Source organism: Mustela nivalis, assembly GCF_964662115.1.
Source record: "Mustela nivalis genome assembly, chromosome: 9".
Taxonomy (NCBI): Eukaryota; Metazoa; Chordata; class Mammalia; order Carnivora; family Mustelidae; genus Mustela; species Mustela nivalis.
In genome coordinates this window covers 20,098,771-20,116,050 of record NC_139028.1, presented here as the reverse complement: position 1 = coordinate 20,116,050, position 17,280 = coordinate 20,098,771, and the positions used below count along the sequence as shown (strand labels likewise).

General features: G+C 50.1%; 2 long non-coding RNA genes across 2 annotated transcripts; one reads left to right on the top strand and one right to left on the bottom strand.

Moving 5' to 3' along the window:
• Window positions 1-218: 218 nt before the first annotated feature.
• On the bottom strand, window positions 219-1,913 carry LOC309840481. The gene is made up of 3 exons (XR_014298621.1): window positions 1,731-1,913; window positions 1,156-1,204; window positions 219-752 (listed from the first exon to the last, which is right to left on the bottom strand). It is a non-coding gene; the product is annotated as an uncharacterized lncRNA (long non-coding RNA).
• Window positions 1,914-2,023: 110 nt separating this feature from the next.
• Window positions 2,024-9,499, top strand: LOC309840913. The gene is made up of 3 exons (XR_014298861.1): window positions 2,024-2,088; window positions 2,735-2,860; window positions 9,379-9,499. It is a non-coding gene; the product is annotated as an uncharacterized lncRNA (long non-coding RNA).
• The last annotated feature ends 7,781 nt before the right edge of the window (window positions 9,500-17,280 follow it).

Here is a 17,280-nt window from a genome sequence, read left to right as displayed (position 1 = left end):
TTTTGATAATGAGGGTGAGGATGACAGAGCAGAAGAAAGGACTAGATTTTATCTGATATGATAAACGTCTACTTGCTGAAAGTCCCCTTTATACCAGGCACGGTGTTAGGTACCAGGGAGTGAGAGATGGCTCAAATGTACAGCACTGCCTTCCAGGAGCTCCTAGCCTCTCGTGTAGCCTGAGAAATAAACATTTAATATGAATATGAGGCCGAAAGTCATTAATGTTTAGTAAGGAACTTGAAAGATAAGAATGTTTTGGATTAGGGAATTTCATGCAAACATTTTGTCTGCCGGTTCCCCCATCTATAAAGGGCATTTATTTAGTAAGAGTACTAGCTCTCAGAGTGGTCAAATGAAGGAGGTGCCTGGTACTGCTGGTGGTTCCTCAGCCATTTTCTCTCCTTCTTCAGCAATAAAGCTCTCCAATGTCAGCTGACCACGTGGTGCCTGGATTCAAGACTACATTTCCCAGGATCCCTTATGTTTGTGGTCACATGGCCAAGGTTAGGTCAATGGAATTCAAGTTCATGCAGCTTCTAGAAGTGCCTTAAAGGGAAGGATCAGGGTCTCATCTTCCCCCTGCTTCCTTCCTTCTGGCTGGAATTCAGGTGGAGTGACTGGAGCTGGAACAGTAGTCATCTTGGAGTAGAAAGTGACTTTGGAAGTGGAGGCCACACAGGCAGAGCAGCAAGATAGAAGGAGCCTGGGTTCTGAACGCTGTGATGGGCACACTAGCCCTCAGTGCTGAACTTGGAAGCGAAAACAAACATCTTACTTAAACCACTTTTATTTTGGGGTAACTGTCACTCCGGGATGAGCCCAGTTCTAATTAATTCAAGTGAACTGTTGCACAAAAGGCACTTAGAATAGTGCTTAGCGTATAATAAAGGCTCCATGACTGGTGGCTCCTATTGGTATTTTTGGTTCTTACTTTAAGGGAGACAGAAGACTAAGACTGCCCACTGAGCCACAGGGCACCTGCCTTATTTCTCCATGGGGACTCTTGGCTGAGACGCTCACCCTTCTGTGTCATGGTCAAGGCTCAGCTCTGCAACCCCTCCTCCTCCCATGGTCCACTCTTCTTAGACTCTCAGCTTACCACCCCCACTCCCTGACTTAAATCCCGCTGTCACCAGCTCAGCCATTACTTACAGAGAGAAGCAGCAGCGGCCCAGGAGAAGTATGGGCAGAGAGTCAGGTCCTGTGGATCAATTTGTAATTTTTCTTGTGGCGGCAAGAAGAGCACGAGCGATGTGTGCACTAAATCCCCAGCATGGCAGCAGCATGGCAGCCTGTCTGGGCTTGAATTATTTATCTTTGTGTGGGGCTGGGGCTTAGAAGGAGGGGGAACACTGGTGGATGTAAGTGCTCTCCAGCGTGGACTGTCATGGGGAGTGGGGGTGGTGGCAAGCTAGCAGTGATGTTGGTCCTGGGCACCTTGCTGTAAGAGATGACAGAGCAGTGGTCTGTATGGGTGGGCCGAGGTGCTTTCAGTTTCTGGACAGATAAGGGTTGGAAAGTCACCCCTTTGCATTGCTGGGAACCACAGTAGAGAAATGGTGAAGTTATTAGCTCAGGAGGAACAGTTGGCTTTTCGCCTGTTGTTGGGTGCATACACTGAGAAAGTGCAAGTACATATTCCAATCCCTAGAGGGGAAGGAGAAGGGAATGTGGAGGCTCTCCTGGCTGCAGAGGGAGGTGTTATGGTTATTAGGAGTGTCACTTACCTGAAGGGAGGAGTTTGATAGACATTACTAGTGCTCACCAATATTTCCAAATATCTTCCCTTTCTTGTTCACGTGGAAGAATTAATCAGTATTGTGAGGCTAGTTCTGGCTAATGGAGTGTAGCCAGAAGAGATGTGTGAGTGTTTAAGAGTTGGCAAAGAGTTGGCATGCATTTTTCTCCATGTTTTGTCTCTCTCTCTCTCTCCTTAGAAAATCCTGAGAAATTTTTGGAAAATCCTGGTGATGTCACAATGTCTTGGAACTTACAGTAGCCTGGGTCCCTGAATGATGGTGTGGGTATGGAGATGAGTAAGAAGTAAATGGCTTGTCTTAAGTGACTGAAATTTTGGAATTCATGGTAATTGCAACACAGTCTAATTGATCCTGATGAGTGTTGCCAAAATCAAAGGGGTGGGTGGGTCCTTTCGTTTCTGGTATGAGGTCAAGGTTAGCAAACCAGGAATTGGAACCTGGGTGGGTCACTAGATCTTTGTGCATACAGTTCGGGCTGAGAAAAGGCCAATTGAGAATGCTCATATAAAGAACTAGGGATGGGTGAGGGGGCGCCAGGGTGGCTCAGTAGGCTGGGCATCTGCCTTCTGCTTAGGTCATGATCCCAGGGTCCTGGGATGGAGCTTAGCAGGGAGTCACCTGTGCCCTCTCCATCTTCCCCCCTCTACTCTCTCTCAAATAAATACATAAATAAAATCTTAAAAAAAAATAGTGGCAGGGTCAACTGATGAGTTGATGAGACCTGGGATTGATGTCATTGCCACTTCTGACATTCTGCTGCAATACAGGTTACAGGGGGCAGATCCCAAACCAGATCAATTCCAGAACCTTCCCCACTCCTTATGGACTGAATTGTGTCTCCTTTCCTCAAATTCATATGTTACAGTCCTAACCCCTAGTATGACTGTATTTGGAGATAGGACCTTGAGGGAATTAATAAGTGTTACAAGGCATCATGAGGGAAGAGAGACCAGAGATCTCTCTGTCTCTAGTTGCATGCAGAGAAAAGCTGTATGAGGATGTGGCAAGAAGGTGACCGTGTGCAAGCCAGGAAGAGAGGTCTTCCCTGAAACCAACCCTGATGGCGCCTTGATCTTGGACTTCTGGCCTCTGGAATGGTAAGAAAAGAGATTTCTGTTTCTTAAGCCATGCAGGCTCTGGTGTTTTGTTATGGCAGCCTGAGCTGACTATTACAGATCTTGACCTAGGACTTGTTCCCCAGTACTCTCTTCTCCATTCACCCCCTGGCTTTCCTGCGACCAACTTTGTATATGGCGTCAGATGTTTTGAGATGGAGAGGAAAGCGACCAGAGGGGAACAATGCAGATATGAACGCCTCCTTGTGCTTCTAACAACAGGCTTTTCTTTCCCACTAGACATCATGTACAGCTCTGTAAAATAGGGATAATTATCCTAGGTTTACCGATTGTATTCATTTGCTTAGCAACATTCTTGGAGCACCTACTATGTGCTAGAACACGATTCTGAGCGTTGGGGTGCAGAGTTGAAGAGGCAACAGCGCCTGTTCTCAAGTGACTGAGGGAATTGAAGACCCTCGGATAAGCTGCTAGTTCAGCGAGAAGAGGCTAGTAAAGGACTCAATCCTGGATTTTAGCTTTGTGCCTGGGCTCTTGGTAGAGAGAAGCAAAGTGGAGAAGTCTCTGTAAGAGACGCTGGTCCGCCAGCTGGAGCCTGCTAAAGCCCGAGAGGAAAGGGGCCATGGGAGTCCACGATGGGCCTTGCTTTTTTGCCCAGTCTCCGAACCACCTGAATCAGAACTGGCAGGATCCCCGGGAAATGCAGATGCGGCTTCCACCCAAGACCTAATGAATCGCCTCAGCTTTGTGTCCTCCGCACCTCACTGTCCCTTGTCACCTTTGCACTGATGCTAGCAGGCGAGTGTTTCTGGTGACTGCGTTTTACGGAACAGGAAACTGAGGCTCAGCGAGGCTTGATATATTGACCAAGGTCACACAGCTGGTAAGTGACGGAGCTGGGACCCACACTTAGGTTTGTCTGATGTCATTCTCTGTCCTGGCTTGGCCTGGGAGCAAGGCCTTGGGTGAGTAGGTAGCTTACTTCTCTAGCTTGCTCTCCTGTCCCAGTCCCTTGCTCCAGTCCCCAGACTCTCGTGCCTCTGCAGACACACTTTTCTTGGAGGCTTCCTTCTGTGCCATCACACTAACTGGGCACCTCCAGCATCAGCCACACGACTCCCTTGACTTCTAGATCTCTCAGGACATGGACCCTCCTTCTGCCCCTCTCCTCCCTGCCCATGCCAAACAAAATAAAACCCAACAAACAAAATCTCTTTTCATTATACTTATAGGTCTTGATATCCATGTATTTTCACTCACTAGTCATCACATCTGATTGTGCGCTTATTATGTGCAGATATTGTTAAGTGCTAGAGATATCAAGAGTGCGTCTAAATGGATATGGTGCCAGCCCACACAGAGTTATGGTCAAGTGCACTTCGCACATTGAATCCCGTTCTCCTCCACTCTCTGGACGTGTCAGCCCCTCAGTGCCATGCTGCACTGAGGAATCATGCTGCACCTGATAGAAGTCAGGTTTTAGAGTGGGCAGGACAATGCCTAGCATTAGCAGGTGCTGCGTGGAATAAATAAATTAAAGAAATGGGGCAAAGGGTCACGAAGGGCAAGGTGATTACAAGAGGCACATTTCAAGGAGGTCAGGCGGCCTGCCTTCTGTTGCTGCATCCTCAGAAGATGCTAAATTGTCTAATAAATGGTTTCCCAGCCCCGGGCCCTGGAGAGGGCAGCTGACGTGCCCGTAGGCCTGAGGCAGGCCCCCAGCCCAAGCCCATGGTGCGAGGATGCATTATGAATGCAAGGTGTAGGAAATAGAAACTATTAAACTCGCAAATCGGGACAGAAATGCCTTTGTGCGGCTGCAGAGTTGGGAAATGGTGCTAAAGCCATGCATTGCAAATCAGCCTGTGCTTGGCAGAGAGGGCTTTTATTCTCCGGCCCCCCGACGTTCCTTCGGCAGCTTTTGTGCGCAGCCCGGGAGGCCCTTCTGGGAGGAGAGAGAAACCGGTAATTTCGTGGCTGATTGGCACACTGTCCAGAGCCAATAACGATACTTGTTTTCTTGCTGAAGTGCTCAAAACCCAGATCTCGGCTCCTCTGTTTTATCCTTCTTTCTCTTCTGGTGATCCTCCCACTTCTTTTCCATGATGGAGAGAAATGGAACCGGGACTGCCTTCCTGATTCACATGGCTTCGTGTGGACGCCACGGGGATCGGGCTCTCATCAGGGCAATGCGTGAAGACAGAGGCCATTCCAGGCACCCCGTTTGCTTTGGCAAAATCTACCTAGATTTACTGTGTCGCTTTGGTACCTTTGGCGAGCTCAGTGTTTACACCTCCGTGAATCTATCCCGTGTCCCTGAAATGTACTATATTGTTTGTCCCAATGGAAGGATGAGGGTAGGTGACTTGTCCAAGGTCGCAGGGTTGTAAATCATGGCACTGCGATTTGAAGTGAGATTTCACAGTCTGTGGTCTTGGGTTTCTTGAGTGTCCTCAGTGACACTTTGGTATTCACGACACCCCTGCTGATTAAAGATGCCCTCTCTGGTGACTGGGGACTCTTTTTCTGGGTTCCTAACTGGTCAATTTTAAGTCACAGAGCCATCTTGAAATCTAACAGAAGTGTCTGGTTTGGAAATGGAATGGACTTTTTTTTTTTTTTTACAGTTTTTATTTAAATTTCAGTTAGTTGACATACTGTATAATATTAAGTTCAGGTGTACAATTTCATGAATCAACACTTCCATACAAGACCTGGTGCTCATCACAAGGGCCCTCCTTTCTCCCCATCCCCTGTTCCCCCCTCCCGGTACCTCCCCTCTGGTGACCATACGTTTGTTCTCTATAGTTAGGAGTCTGTTTCTTGGTTTGCCTCTCTCTCTCTCTTTCCCTTGGCTCATTTGTTCTGTTTCTTAAATTCCACATAGGAATGGAATCATGGTATTTATCTTTCTCTGACTCATTTATTTGCATTACTATTGCTTTCATTTATTATTGCTTAATATTATTCATCATTATTGCTAATCATACTACTATCTCGCTCCATCCATGTCATGGTAAATGGCAAGATTTCATTCTTTTTATGGCTCAGTAATATTCCATTGTGTGTGTGTGTGTGTGTGTACGCATGCGTGCGCGCACACCACATTTTCTTTATTTATTCATCAATCAGTGGACATTCGGGCTGTTTCTGTGAGTTGGTTATTGTAGATAATTTTGCTGTAGACATCGAGTGCATGTATTCCTTTGAATGAGTGTTTTTGTATCCTTTGGTGTAAATACCTAGTAGTGTAATTGCCGGCTGGTAGGGTAGCTCTATTTTTAACTTTTTTATGGAAGCTCCACTGTTTTCCAGAGTGGCTGCACCAGCTTGCATTCCCACCAGCAGTGCCCGACGGCTCCCCTCTCTCCACAGCCTCACTGACACCTGTTGTTTCTTGTGTTGTTGATTTTAACCATTCTGACAGGTAGGAGGTGGTATCTCTTTGTGGTTTTGATTTGTACAAAACCGAATGGATCTTTGAAACTATGTAGTTTACTCCCTTTCCCTTCTGCACCTATTTTACAGATCATGAAAGCTTAGGCCCAGAGACTTAGGGATGGACCCAAGGCCATAGCCATCTCTGGTGGCAGGCTGAGGCCAGGAACGGGTACCTTTGCTCCCTGTTCAGCTTTCTGTCCACTTCATCTGTGGCATTGATCAGGACTAGGTTTGGTTGTGAGTAACAGATACCCTCCAAAACAATGGCCTCACTCCCTGATGTAAAATAAATCGGAAACAAGCAAATCAGCTTTAAAAGACGTCAGAAGAAGGTATGACTCCATAGCGTTAGGAACCAAGACTCTCTGTGTTGCCATTTTGCCGTGTGTGGCTTCCTTCTCAAGGTCACCTCATAGTCCTAGATGGCTCCTCGAGCTCCAGCCATCACATCCAGCAGCTGCAAGGAGGAGGCCCTTCCCTTTTAGAAGATATTCTGGAAGTTTGACACAACACTTCTGTTTCACTGGCCAGAATTTAACCTGTGGCCACGCTAGTTAAATGGGAGGTTGGAAGATGTCATGTTTTAGCTGGCTGCCTAGTTAGAAGTCAGGACTTGGGTTCTACTCCTGTGAAAACAGGAGGGAGCAACTGCGGGGAAGCAAGGAGCACCTTCCGGACAGGCTCTTCATCTCTGAACCGGCTGCCACCACCGTCCTCTCTCTCAGTCTGTAGCTCCAGGAATTCCCAGTGGGAGGGAAGCTGAACCAGCAGATACTGACTAGCAGAAAAACACGTTTGTTCGTTTGTTTTCCTTTCCTCTTCCAGATAAAGGCTTTGCCCTTTAGCTGTGCAAGAGTGTGCATCGTGGACTTTTCCACGTAATGCCACCTGGCAGAGTTTTTGGTACACGTCTGTTCTGGTCTGTGCCGAAGACGACATTGGTATAGCTTTGGCGCCTTCCTGGATCTTGTAAAACACCAGGGCGGAAGCTGAGTTGACAAAAGGAGACGTGCTGGATGAGAGTGTGTCGGTGTGCGTTTGCATCTTTCCAGAAGGAGAGGGAGCCCCCACACCCAAGCGTCCTGGTACGGTTCCAGTCCTGTCTCAGGCTGAAAACGTGCAAAACACTGATTGTGCTCGTGCGCTGACTCTTCCGGCAACAAGGAGCCGAGGCTGCTTCTTTGAAAGCCTAGCGGCAGGTAGAGGCTCCGCGTGAGCAACACGGAGTACGAAGCAGCTTCGAGGTGGGCGAGTGCGACCACCTCCTTCTATAGACACAAAAACCTGTATCTCTGGGGGCCCAGAGATCTTACAGGTTTGCCCGAACTTTACAGAGGTGGGATGAGGGTTCTACGCTTCTGACTCCTAAGCTAAGTCTTTCCTTCTTTTCTCCTGTACCTGAAATATAGAGAGTTTATATGGTTCTCTAGCCATTTTGTGGGTGAGACTATAATTTTCCCAACTAAGGACTCTGAACCTCTCTTACATTTGAAGCATTGTGCGAGGCCTTGGTGGAAGGAGGGTACAGTTGTTCCCCTAAAGAAGTTGCGGTCTGCGGGGGGGTGCACATGTTTCCACAGCTAGCTGCACGGGAGGAGACAGGAGAGGGGCACTAAGGGTAACACGGGATGTACGTGCTGATCGCTGTGCAAAGACTGGTTGGGGTGGGGATTGTGGCAGGGGTCTTTGAAGAAGAAGGAGCTTGGAGGAGGAGGTGGTCTAGATCAGCCGAAGGGCACAGCTAGAGCCTGAAAGTCACAATGATGGGGCGCCTGGGTGGCTCAGTTGGTTAAGTTTCTGCCTTCAGCTCAGGTCATGGTCTCAGGGTCCTGGGATCGAGCCCCGCATCGGGCTCTCTGCTCGGCAGGGAGGCTGCTTCCCCCTCTCTCTCTCTGCCTGCCTCTCTGCCTACTTGTGATCTCTCTGTCAAATAAGTAAATAAAATCTAAAAAAAAAGTCACAATGCTAGCTATAACCTCCCTGCCCTGGGCACTATTGCTGGACTTTGGAGGGCTCTGTAGTAGGACCTGAAGAGAGTAGCCCAGAAGGGTCTCCTCTGCCTCTAGGGGAGCGTTCCAGTCCCACTGACTTGCTGGGTACTATTCTTGGTCCTGTTTGGCCATTAAAACACCTGAAAGGGACCGAGGCACAACTTGGTCTCACCAAGACCAGCTGAGTCAGAGTCTCTAGGAGGGGCACTCTGGAACCAAACTGAAGGTCTCTTGGTGATGCTGATGTACGAGGGGGCATTTTAGAGGAAGTGGCAGGAGGAGGTATAGGGCATAATCAGCTGACCTCCACAGCGGAACCTCCAAAAGGAGGAGACCAGGTATGAGAAGTGAGCCGGCAGGGACCGGATTACGCTGGACTCGCTCTTCACTGTGCGGACGAGCAGTGGGGAGCTTGCCCAGGCCTGGACCACCGCGGTTCATACCCCTACCCCTCCCAGCCCGGCCAAGAGCCACATTCATTCAGCACGCCCCCTCCCTCTGCCGGTTGCTCAGTCCGCCGCAAAGCCTCTACCCAGCAAACGAGGAGAAAAAGAGTCTTTGTGGCTGTGGGCGACTCTCTTCATTTGTGTGCAGGGGGAGGTCTGGCTGTTTCCAAGAGTGTTAATTAGGAAGTTGCCTGGTTCTCCTTTTAGCTTGTCTTTCTTCTTGCTTCTGAGATGGGCAGGCAGAGCTGGGGCTTCCGAGAAGAAGGGGCTGGTTGTGTTGATAGTGCGGGGGGGAAGGTGGAGGTCATTACTCTCTACCCATGTTTGGAGGTGGGGAAAAGGATGGGGCAGTGCTCCACAAGTGACGGGGCAGGGGTTGGCAGGATGACTAAGAAGGATTGCTGCCTTCGGAGCTAGCTGAACAGAGCAAGGATGCCCCAGGGTAAAAGGGACAGCCAGCAGCTGCTGTCTGTCTGCAGTTGGTTTCTTGGTGGCGGTGAAACACATTGCTTGTTCATTGTCTTCCCTTGGGGGCAGTGGAGTCCAGACTTGTCCTGTTTCTCTTCTTATACACTCCCACGAGCCCCATACTCCTCTTGGAAGTCCTTTTTTCAGTATATCTGCAATAATTTGTTCAATGTCTATTTCTTCTGACAAACAGGGGCCTCCTTGAGGGTCTGGCTTGTTCCCCACATAGCCCCAGCACCTTGCACAGAGCCTGGCCAGCAGCAGGCATTCCGTAAGCATCTGTAGATGGTGCCGTGGACTCACTGCAGGGAGAAGCCCTCAGCTGGGCCTTCGGGATGCGGGTTCTCGCCTGATTCTTCCCTGATGTTCTATGGGATCACGATCAAGTCGCTGTCTTTCTGAGCCTTGTGTTTCACCAACAACAACAATAAATAAAGCTAAATTGCAAAGAGCATCACAATCTGTTTCTCAATATCTGAATCTTATCAGATGGGACATTGAACAGAGTTTTGGGGGGGGGGGTCCCGATTCTAGTTCCAGATCCACTACTTCCTGTTACCGCCTCAAGGGAGGTAGTGTGGGGGTCAGTCCTCTGAGTGGGTGCAAGGGACTTAGAGAGAAACCTTGACCGGCCACATACTCGGATGGTTTTCTTTGTGTAAGGGATGGCCCCTATGTGTTTTAACTGAGGACAGAGCAAAAAGTCTATTCAAGAGAGATTTGAGACATCAACCCACACTCGCACAGGTCTGTCTGTGCTAACAGGGGGTGAAGAAGAAGATGGCATAGCTGAAAGGGAGCAGGGTGTCTAACTCATGGGGAGGGGCGGATCAGAGCAGGTCTGACCTGGATGAAGGGTCTGGATTACAGCCCCTAGGGATGTTGTCGATCCTTGGGGTCAATGGCTGGTGGAGTCTGGGCACCGATTTCGGCTCCTTTGCTGATTTTCTTGAAGCTATGGGTAATGGTGTTTGTGTGGGTACAGATTTGCAGCGAGCACCTGCTGAAGCCCTTGTCTTGGGAGAGGCTCTGGCAGGATCTGGGAGCTTTGGGGAAAAGCCTGCGAGGCTGGCAGCTTGCTTTGCCCCTTCCCGTAGGGACCCCGGGTCCTCACTAGCAGAGGATCCAAGGACCCAGGTGTCCCCCCCAGGCCTGCCGGGCCCCCCTCCCTCTGCCAGTTTGGGGCTTATCCCTCTTGGCTCTTGCGTGCCTCAGGAGGGACCCAGCCCAAATCATCTCGGCTCCAAGAGAGAAAAGGAAGAACATCTGTTAACACAAATGCTTTTCTAATTTCTTTTTAAATCTCACTCAGCATCTGCGTTAAACAAGGCTGATCGGCTTGTACAATATTTAATTTTGGAACCATTTCTAAAGGCACTTGTAAGAGGGGAGCAATGGGGAGGGCCACAGCTCCTAAATCTTTAACAGCACGCCGGGTAGGAGCTTCCGCCGGCTCCGGCCTAATCACACAGAGGAGAAGAAGCAGACACAGAATTTCTTAATAACAAATACCTTTGCAGCACCTCATTAAATCACTGCGTTTCAGAGACACAGCAGGACACTTGGGTGAATAAATAGTGCAATCTCCCAGTCTGAAGGATTTTCACATCTGACTTATTTCTCTTGCATGTGATCAGTTCTTTCTCTTTCTCCCTCTCTCTCTCCCCCCTCTCTCTTAAAAATTTCCACAAATGATTTTAGCTGATGAGTTCAATTAACGAAGACATTAGAGCAAAGTTGAAAAGCGTCTCTTTCCTCTCTCCCTTTCCCTTCGCTTGCTCTCCCCGCGCACCGCCACCGCCCCCACTCCCCCCCCCCCCCAGCCACAGAGCTGGATTTTGTGTGTTTTTGCAGTTTAACAAATAGCACTGCCAAATGAGAGATGAGAGAAGGAGAGGGGGTGGGGAGGACAGGCTGGCTGATGGGAAAACAAAGCATTCCCTGGCTGGTGTTTATGGAGGTGGTGATATGCGGAGCCTGGGAGGGGGAGGCAGCAGGCCCGGGGCTCAGAGGTGCATCCAGGCTCCTGATCACCTGTGGATGTGGGTCCCTGTCCACGGGCCACACCAAGTCTCCAGGAGGACTTGCAACAGGACAAGGCAACTGAGGAAAGCCATCCGTTTTCAGCTGCTCCTCCGTGTGACTGTGCCCGACTGCGTGCCAGGCCCTGTACTAGATGCTAGAGTTAATGCTGTCATGAAAAATTTAAGCCAAAGCGGCTCTTCCCACATCCTCCTTCCTACAGTAGAGTCAGTCAATCCACTGATCAATACATCAAGATTTTAACGAAGAGGTCATAAACGGGCAGTCCAGGGACTAGCTCAAAAGCGGTTTTTGTTTGTCCTAAATACTGTTGGTTGCTTCTTTTTAAAAATAGAATCAGTTGCTCCGGTGCTGTGTTTTTAGAACTGTGATTTATGACCCCTTTGCGGGCCTCGAAATCGGTTTAGAAAGGATCCCAAGTTGCCTATTCTTACGTTTTGATTTTGGGAAAAATCTATCTCTGAGTAAGTCCCTAAGTGGTCTATTTTCCGAGTCTTTCAAGGCATGGGGGATATTTTCTCTTACTTTCATAAATAAACATCACTCTAGGAATGATAGTGGAGGGGGGAGGAGGACAGGGTAGGATCGGAAGGAATGGGAAGGAATAGACCTACACGAGAAGAAGTAAGGGGAGAGGAGAGAGAGCGGTCCCCGTGTGGAGTACACGGTCAGATAACTACTGCTGCAGGTCTGTGCTGGTTCTATGCAGGGCTGGGATCTAAAAAGCACCTCACACTGTGGGTCCCAGACAGCAAAGCTGGGAGCCTCTGTTCCCATGGGGAATGTCCAACACTCAGCACGTACTCAGAGCTTCCCTTGATGCGGTCCTTGTTCTGGTTGGGGGTGAGGGGGGAGTGCACATTGACTGCGCCGCTTGCCCCAAGCTTCCGTGCGACACACGCTTTCCATGTGACCTCCAAGGTGGAGCCAGCCGCTGCCGGGGATGCTCCCACCAGTGGCCAGCGGCGTCAGTGTCCTAAGCAAACGTCCGCATGGTCGGGAGCTCGCAGGCTCTCTCTCCCTTGGATTCTGCCTATTTTCCAGTTTTTGTTTCTTAGCTTCTCCTCAATTCTGTGAGCACATCGAGCTGCTTCTAATGAAGTCATATTGCCCGCACACGTTGGCCAGGGCCGGCTTCCATGCTTGCAAGCGAGAACCCGGCCACACTTAGGAGATCTCACATGAAAGGTTGGGTTTTTAGTTTCTTTTGGGCCGGGGGCTGTCGGGAATGAATGGAAAAGAATAGGGAAGATCTAGTTTGAGGTCTGTGTTTCCGTCTGGTAGGCCTCAGGATAGTACGTGAGTCTCCTGTGGCTGCTGAAACAAATTACTGCAAGTTGGGGGCTTAGTACAACAGAAACTTAGCCCACCACAGTGTTGGAGACCAGGAGTCTACAGTCCCCCAGGCTGTGCTTCATCCGGGGTTCAACGAGAGACTCTGTTCTTTGCCTCTTCTAGCTCCCGGTGGCTGCCAGGTCATTCCCGGCCTGGTGGCCACATCACCCTGTCTACCTCTGTCTTCCCATCAAGTTACCTTTTCCCTGTGGGTCTGTGTCATTTCCCTTTGCTCCTTCTTGTAAGGACATTTGTGATGGCCTTCAGGCCCCACACTGATCATCCAGGATCTCTCTCTCTCTCTCTCTCTTTTTTTTTTTTAAGATTTTTATTCATTTATTTGACAGACAGAGATCACAAGTAGGCAGAGAGGCAGGCGGAGAGAGAGGAGGAAGCAGGCTCCCTGCTGAGCAGAGAGCCCGATGCGGGGCTCGATCCCAGGACCCTGGGATCATGACCTGTGCTGAAGGCAGAGGCTTGAACCCACTGAGTCACCCAGGTGCCCTGAAGATCTCTTTATCTTGGGATCCTTAACTTTATTTCTGCATAGACCCTTTTCTCCCCTCAAATAAGGACACACCTAGAGGTTCTGGGGATTATGAGTGGATGCATGTTTTGGGGGGCCACCTTTTGGCCCATTACAGGTGGAACTCCACACTGTCACCCAGACAGCTACGTTCATTCCCATAGCCGCCTGGACCTGCCGGGATGTGAGATTTTGACCCCCTGACTTAACAAATGTGTGCTCCCTGCCCAGGCACAGTGAGGAGATGCAGAAAGGCAAGGCATGCTTTCCACCCTCCATAACCTGTCTCCCTGAGCACGGGTATCCAGAGAAGTTGGGGGGCAGTGATGAGGCTTCACGGGGCTGCTGGGTCTTATAGCGGTCTTGAAGGATTTGGGTGAGTAGCAGGGAGTGGAGACTCACAGTCTCCTGGTGTGAACTGCTCCAAGTGCTGGGAAGATGGCAGTGAACAGCACAAAGTCTGTGCTACTAAGGAACACTAGGAACAAAGGCATACGAACATCAGACACTAGAGGTGTGATGGAAAATGGGGGTGTGAATACGGAGGGAAAGGGGGTGTTGCTATTTTCCGAGGGTGGCCTGGGAAGCCCTCTCTGATAAAGTAACATTTGAATGGAGTCCTAAAAGAACTCTAAAAGAGTTCTCCCTAAAAGAGGGTAGGAATCACATATATAATTCTAGGAACAGCAATCCAAGCAGGAGGACAAGGATGGGCAAAGGCCCTGGGGCAGCTGCCTGCTTTGTATGTTCTGGGAGTGGCAAGAAGGCTGATGACGTGGCTGAAAAGGATCCAGCAGGCGAGTGGTGGGAGACGAAGACCAGGACGGGGCTGCGGTCATGGGCAGGACTTTGCAAGAGCTGAGGATCAAGGGAACATTTCTTAACAAATCTTTCCAGCAGGGGATCATGAGCACAGATGACAGAGGGAAAAAAAAAAACGCTTCAATTTTACTAACCTCTAACTGGAGTTAGCATCTCCTTTGATTACAAATGTAGGCCCCATCCATAGCATGGAATCCGTAGTAATTCTGGCAGTACCTTGGACTTTGTCACCCATGGAAATCACAGATATTTTTACATCATATTACAGTTATTACACTTAATCTTGAAATATTGTTTTCTCCCGGCAGTACTTCAAAATCGTGTAATTAGACCCGCCACTAGAACTTATTATTTACTGCATTAATAAAAAGCTCATATATTACTATATCGCAAATTAGTTTTTAAAAAATATTTTTATAACGGCACTTCAATATAATTTACTTCCTATGTAATCCTATGTATTTTATTTTATGCATTTAAAGACGTGATTCTGGGAAGAGGTCCAAAGGCTTCACCAGACTGCCTGGGGTGTCCACGCGCACGAAAAGGGGAAGGACCTCTGTCTTCATGCCTTTCAGATGTAGCCCCGACTTTATCCTTTGGCCCCATTTCTGGCCACCCCTGACCCCCTGCCCCCATGACTCTATACTTCATCCGTACTGAGCTACAGACGGTTGCTCCAGATGTGCTCTTCCTTCCTGCGAGCCTTTGCAGATGCTGCTCGTTCTGCTTTGAACACTCTTGCCCTTTGCCAACTCCCGCTGGTCCTTCGAGTCTCTGCTTTGCCAGCACTTTCTGCAGGACGCCCTCCCTGATTCCCCCCGCTGCTGTGGGAGTGTCCACGCGCTCAGGTGGACTGTTTCCTGCTCTGTTCTCCCCTGGACCACCTGCTCCCGGAAGGCAGGGGCTCAGGGCAGCTGCCTGCAGGCTCCCCCGTGCTTAGCCCCGGGCCTGGCACGCAGCGGGGCTCAGTGCGCAGAGTATCTGTGGGCTCCGAGCATGAATCGTCTTCCCGACTTCTGAGACCATCTTGTGATGTCTTTGGTGTTTGCTGCTTTCTGTAAATGAAGAAAGAGGGGGAGCAGGGGGTTAGTCCATGAAGGAGAAGCGCTAGAGAAAGGGGCTTGGAGATTTGGAGACAGTCCAGACTCTGCAAGGAGCAAGGGCACTGAGGGGAACAGAGGGGGCTGGGCTGCGGGGTCAGGGCCTGACGCGGTTGGCAGCGAGAGGAGGTCAGTTTCCCGTCCCTCTTCCCACCCCTCTTCCTGTCCTCTGGGGAAGAAGACCCGGAGACTTTGGTCACCAGGCTTGGTTGCAATTCCGACCATTCATACCTCAGTCTCCTCTCTGAGCTTGGAATTTCTCACTGTTTTCTGCCTTTACCACCTGACCGATGTCTTGTTTCTTCAGGCAGTGTAGGGATCCCATCTTGGTAGTAAAAAAGTGAGATAGACTTGACTTTCCTCTGCAGCCCTCATGAGCTGCGTGACCTTGAGCAAGTTTCTGAGACCCTGAGAGCATCTAGTACCTATAGGTTCCCCACTCGACTCGTGTTCCTGGCAAGCCCTCATCAGGAGTGACACCTGATTTGTTTTTAGTCTTCTTGATTTTGCTCATCCTTGCCCTCTGCCCATGGGATCCCAGCTCTCAAGGCCCCCCCAGGCCAGCATTGTGTTGGTGGAAGCCACAGCCGTCTTTCCAGGCCCAGATCTAATGCCACCTTCTTTTGTGAGGTCTGTGATGCTGTTGGCAACAGGCACGTTATTCAACCCTTCTGTGTCCTCCCCCAACTGTAGGGAATCACTGTGGTGGTCATGTGAGCCAACATACCCAAGGATGCTTGCACACAGTAGGCGCCTACTGCAAGCTTCCTTCCTTACTGGGGTGTTGGAAGCAGCTGTCTCTATGCGCACGGAGACTCTGCCCTTATCTCGGTTAGTAGTCCCCTCTCTAAGATGTTCTGTCCCCAAGCACGTGCACTTCCTTATTCTCCAGCTTGCCTTCCTCTGGCTGTGTCCCACACAGATCTCTTCTATCAATCTTTTAGCGCCTTCTTCTTGAGCAACGAGGCTGCAGGCCTGGGTCGTATCCACATCAAAGAGCTGCTCTGGGAGCTGGATGGAGTTCTCCTCCGAGGTAGCTAAGGGACCTCACCATTTGTCTGTGCCTTTGGGGGCAAGGCTTGGGGCTACCTGTTTTTATCTGGGCTCATGCTTTGGGCAAAGAGTAAATGCCACCAAGTGAGATTTTTAAACGCTGGTCTGGAAGAGTCATTAGGAAGGAGGCCTGGCATTTACCGAAGGCCCTTTGGGATAGACACTTACCAGCCCTGTTTGGACCCTTGCCCTTCTCTGATCTATGTGGTAGGTAATATTTGCCCCCATTTTATAGACTAGGAAACTGAGGCTGCAGGGATTAAGGCATTTTCTCCACGTTGCCCAGTTTGTGAGTGTCACAGCCAGGAATCAAGTTTTTTATTGATCTGCCTTCAAAGCCTAAAGCCTTCCCCTTCTGCCCCTCTTTCTGGACACCCCTGCCCCCCAGCATCAGGAAACAAGGCTAGGTCGCTGCGTCCTCATGGGGGCAGGAGTCCAGCTGGCTCATCCTGGCTGAGGTGCACAGAGACACCACAAGGCTACCCCTTTCTAACCTGCACAACAGAGGCCAGGAGTTCTGTGAAGGCTACTGTCTTCAGTGGCCGAGAGTGAGGGGAACATCTGGGTTCCCAACCTTGTGACCCAGGGTCCAGAGAACATACCAGGGGTGCAGTGGCATCTGGGGCCTGGGATGCTCAGTGGGCCATGGAAGTAATGATGTCATTGGCCTGCCCGAACCCTGCCCAAGCTGCTCCGGCTGGCCGGGAGCCCACAAAACCTGGGACACTGCCCACATGCTCTGGAAGGGGACTCTGACATGCAGGCTAGAAGAGGCCTCGGACATATTACCTGGACTTCCGATTACTGGTTCTTCTCAGTGGGCCCACTCACTGACTTTTCCGACTCCTCTACATTCCCCTCCAAGTCCCCCTCTTCTGTCTTCTCTTTCTGTTCTCTTATAGAACCTCTGCAGCTCCCCATTCTTCATTTTCATCCCAGGACCACAGTTTGAGATTGGGCCATATATAGTTAAGAGCATGGATTCTGGAGCCAGACCCCCGGCTGACTGCAACCCCACTGACTTGCCCTGTGATGTCTGTAGCCACCCTGTGCCTCATTGTCTCCATCTGTCCAATGGGGATAATAATGGTGCCAGCCTCGTCGCCTCTCCCCTCTGCCCTCGTGTGTGTACCCTGCGGTCCAGCCAGCCTGGACGCTGCCTGCCACTCTTGATCAGTCTGTGCCCCACTGGTGCGCCCTCCCCTGACCAGCA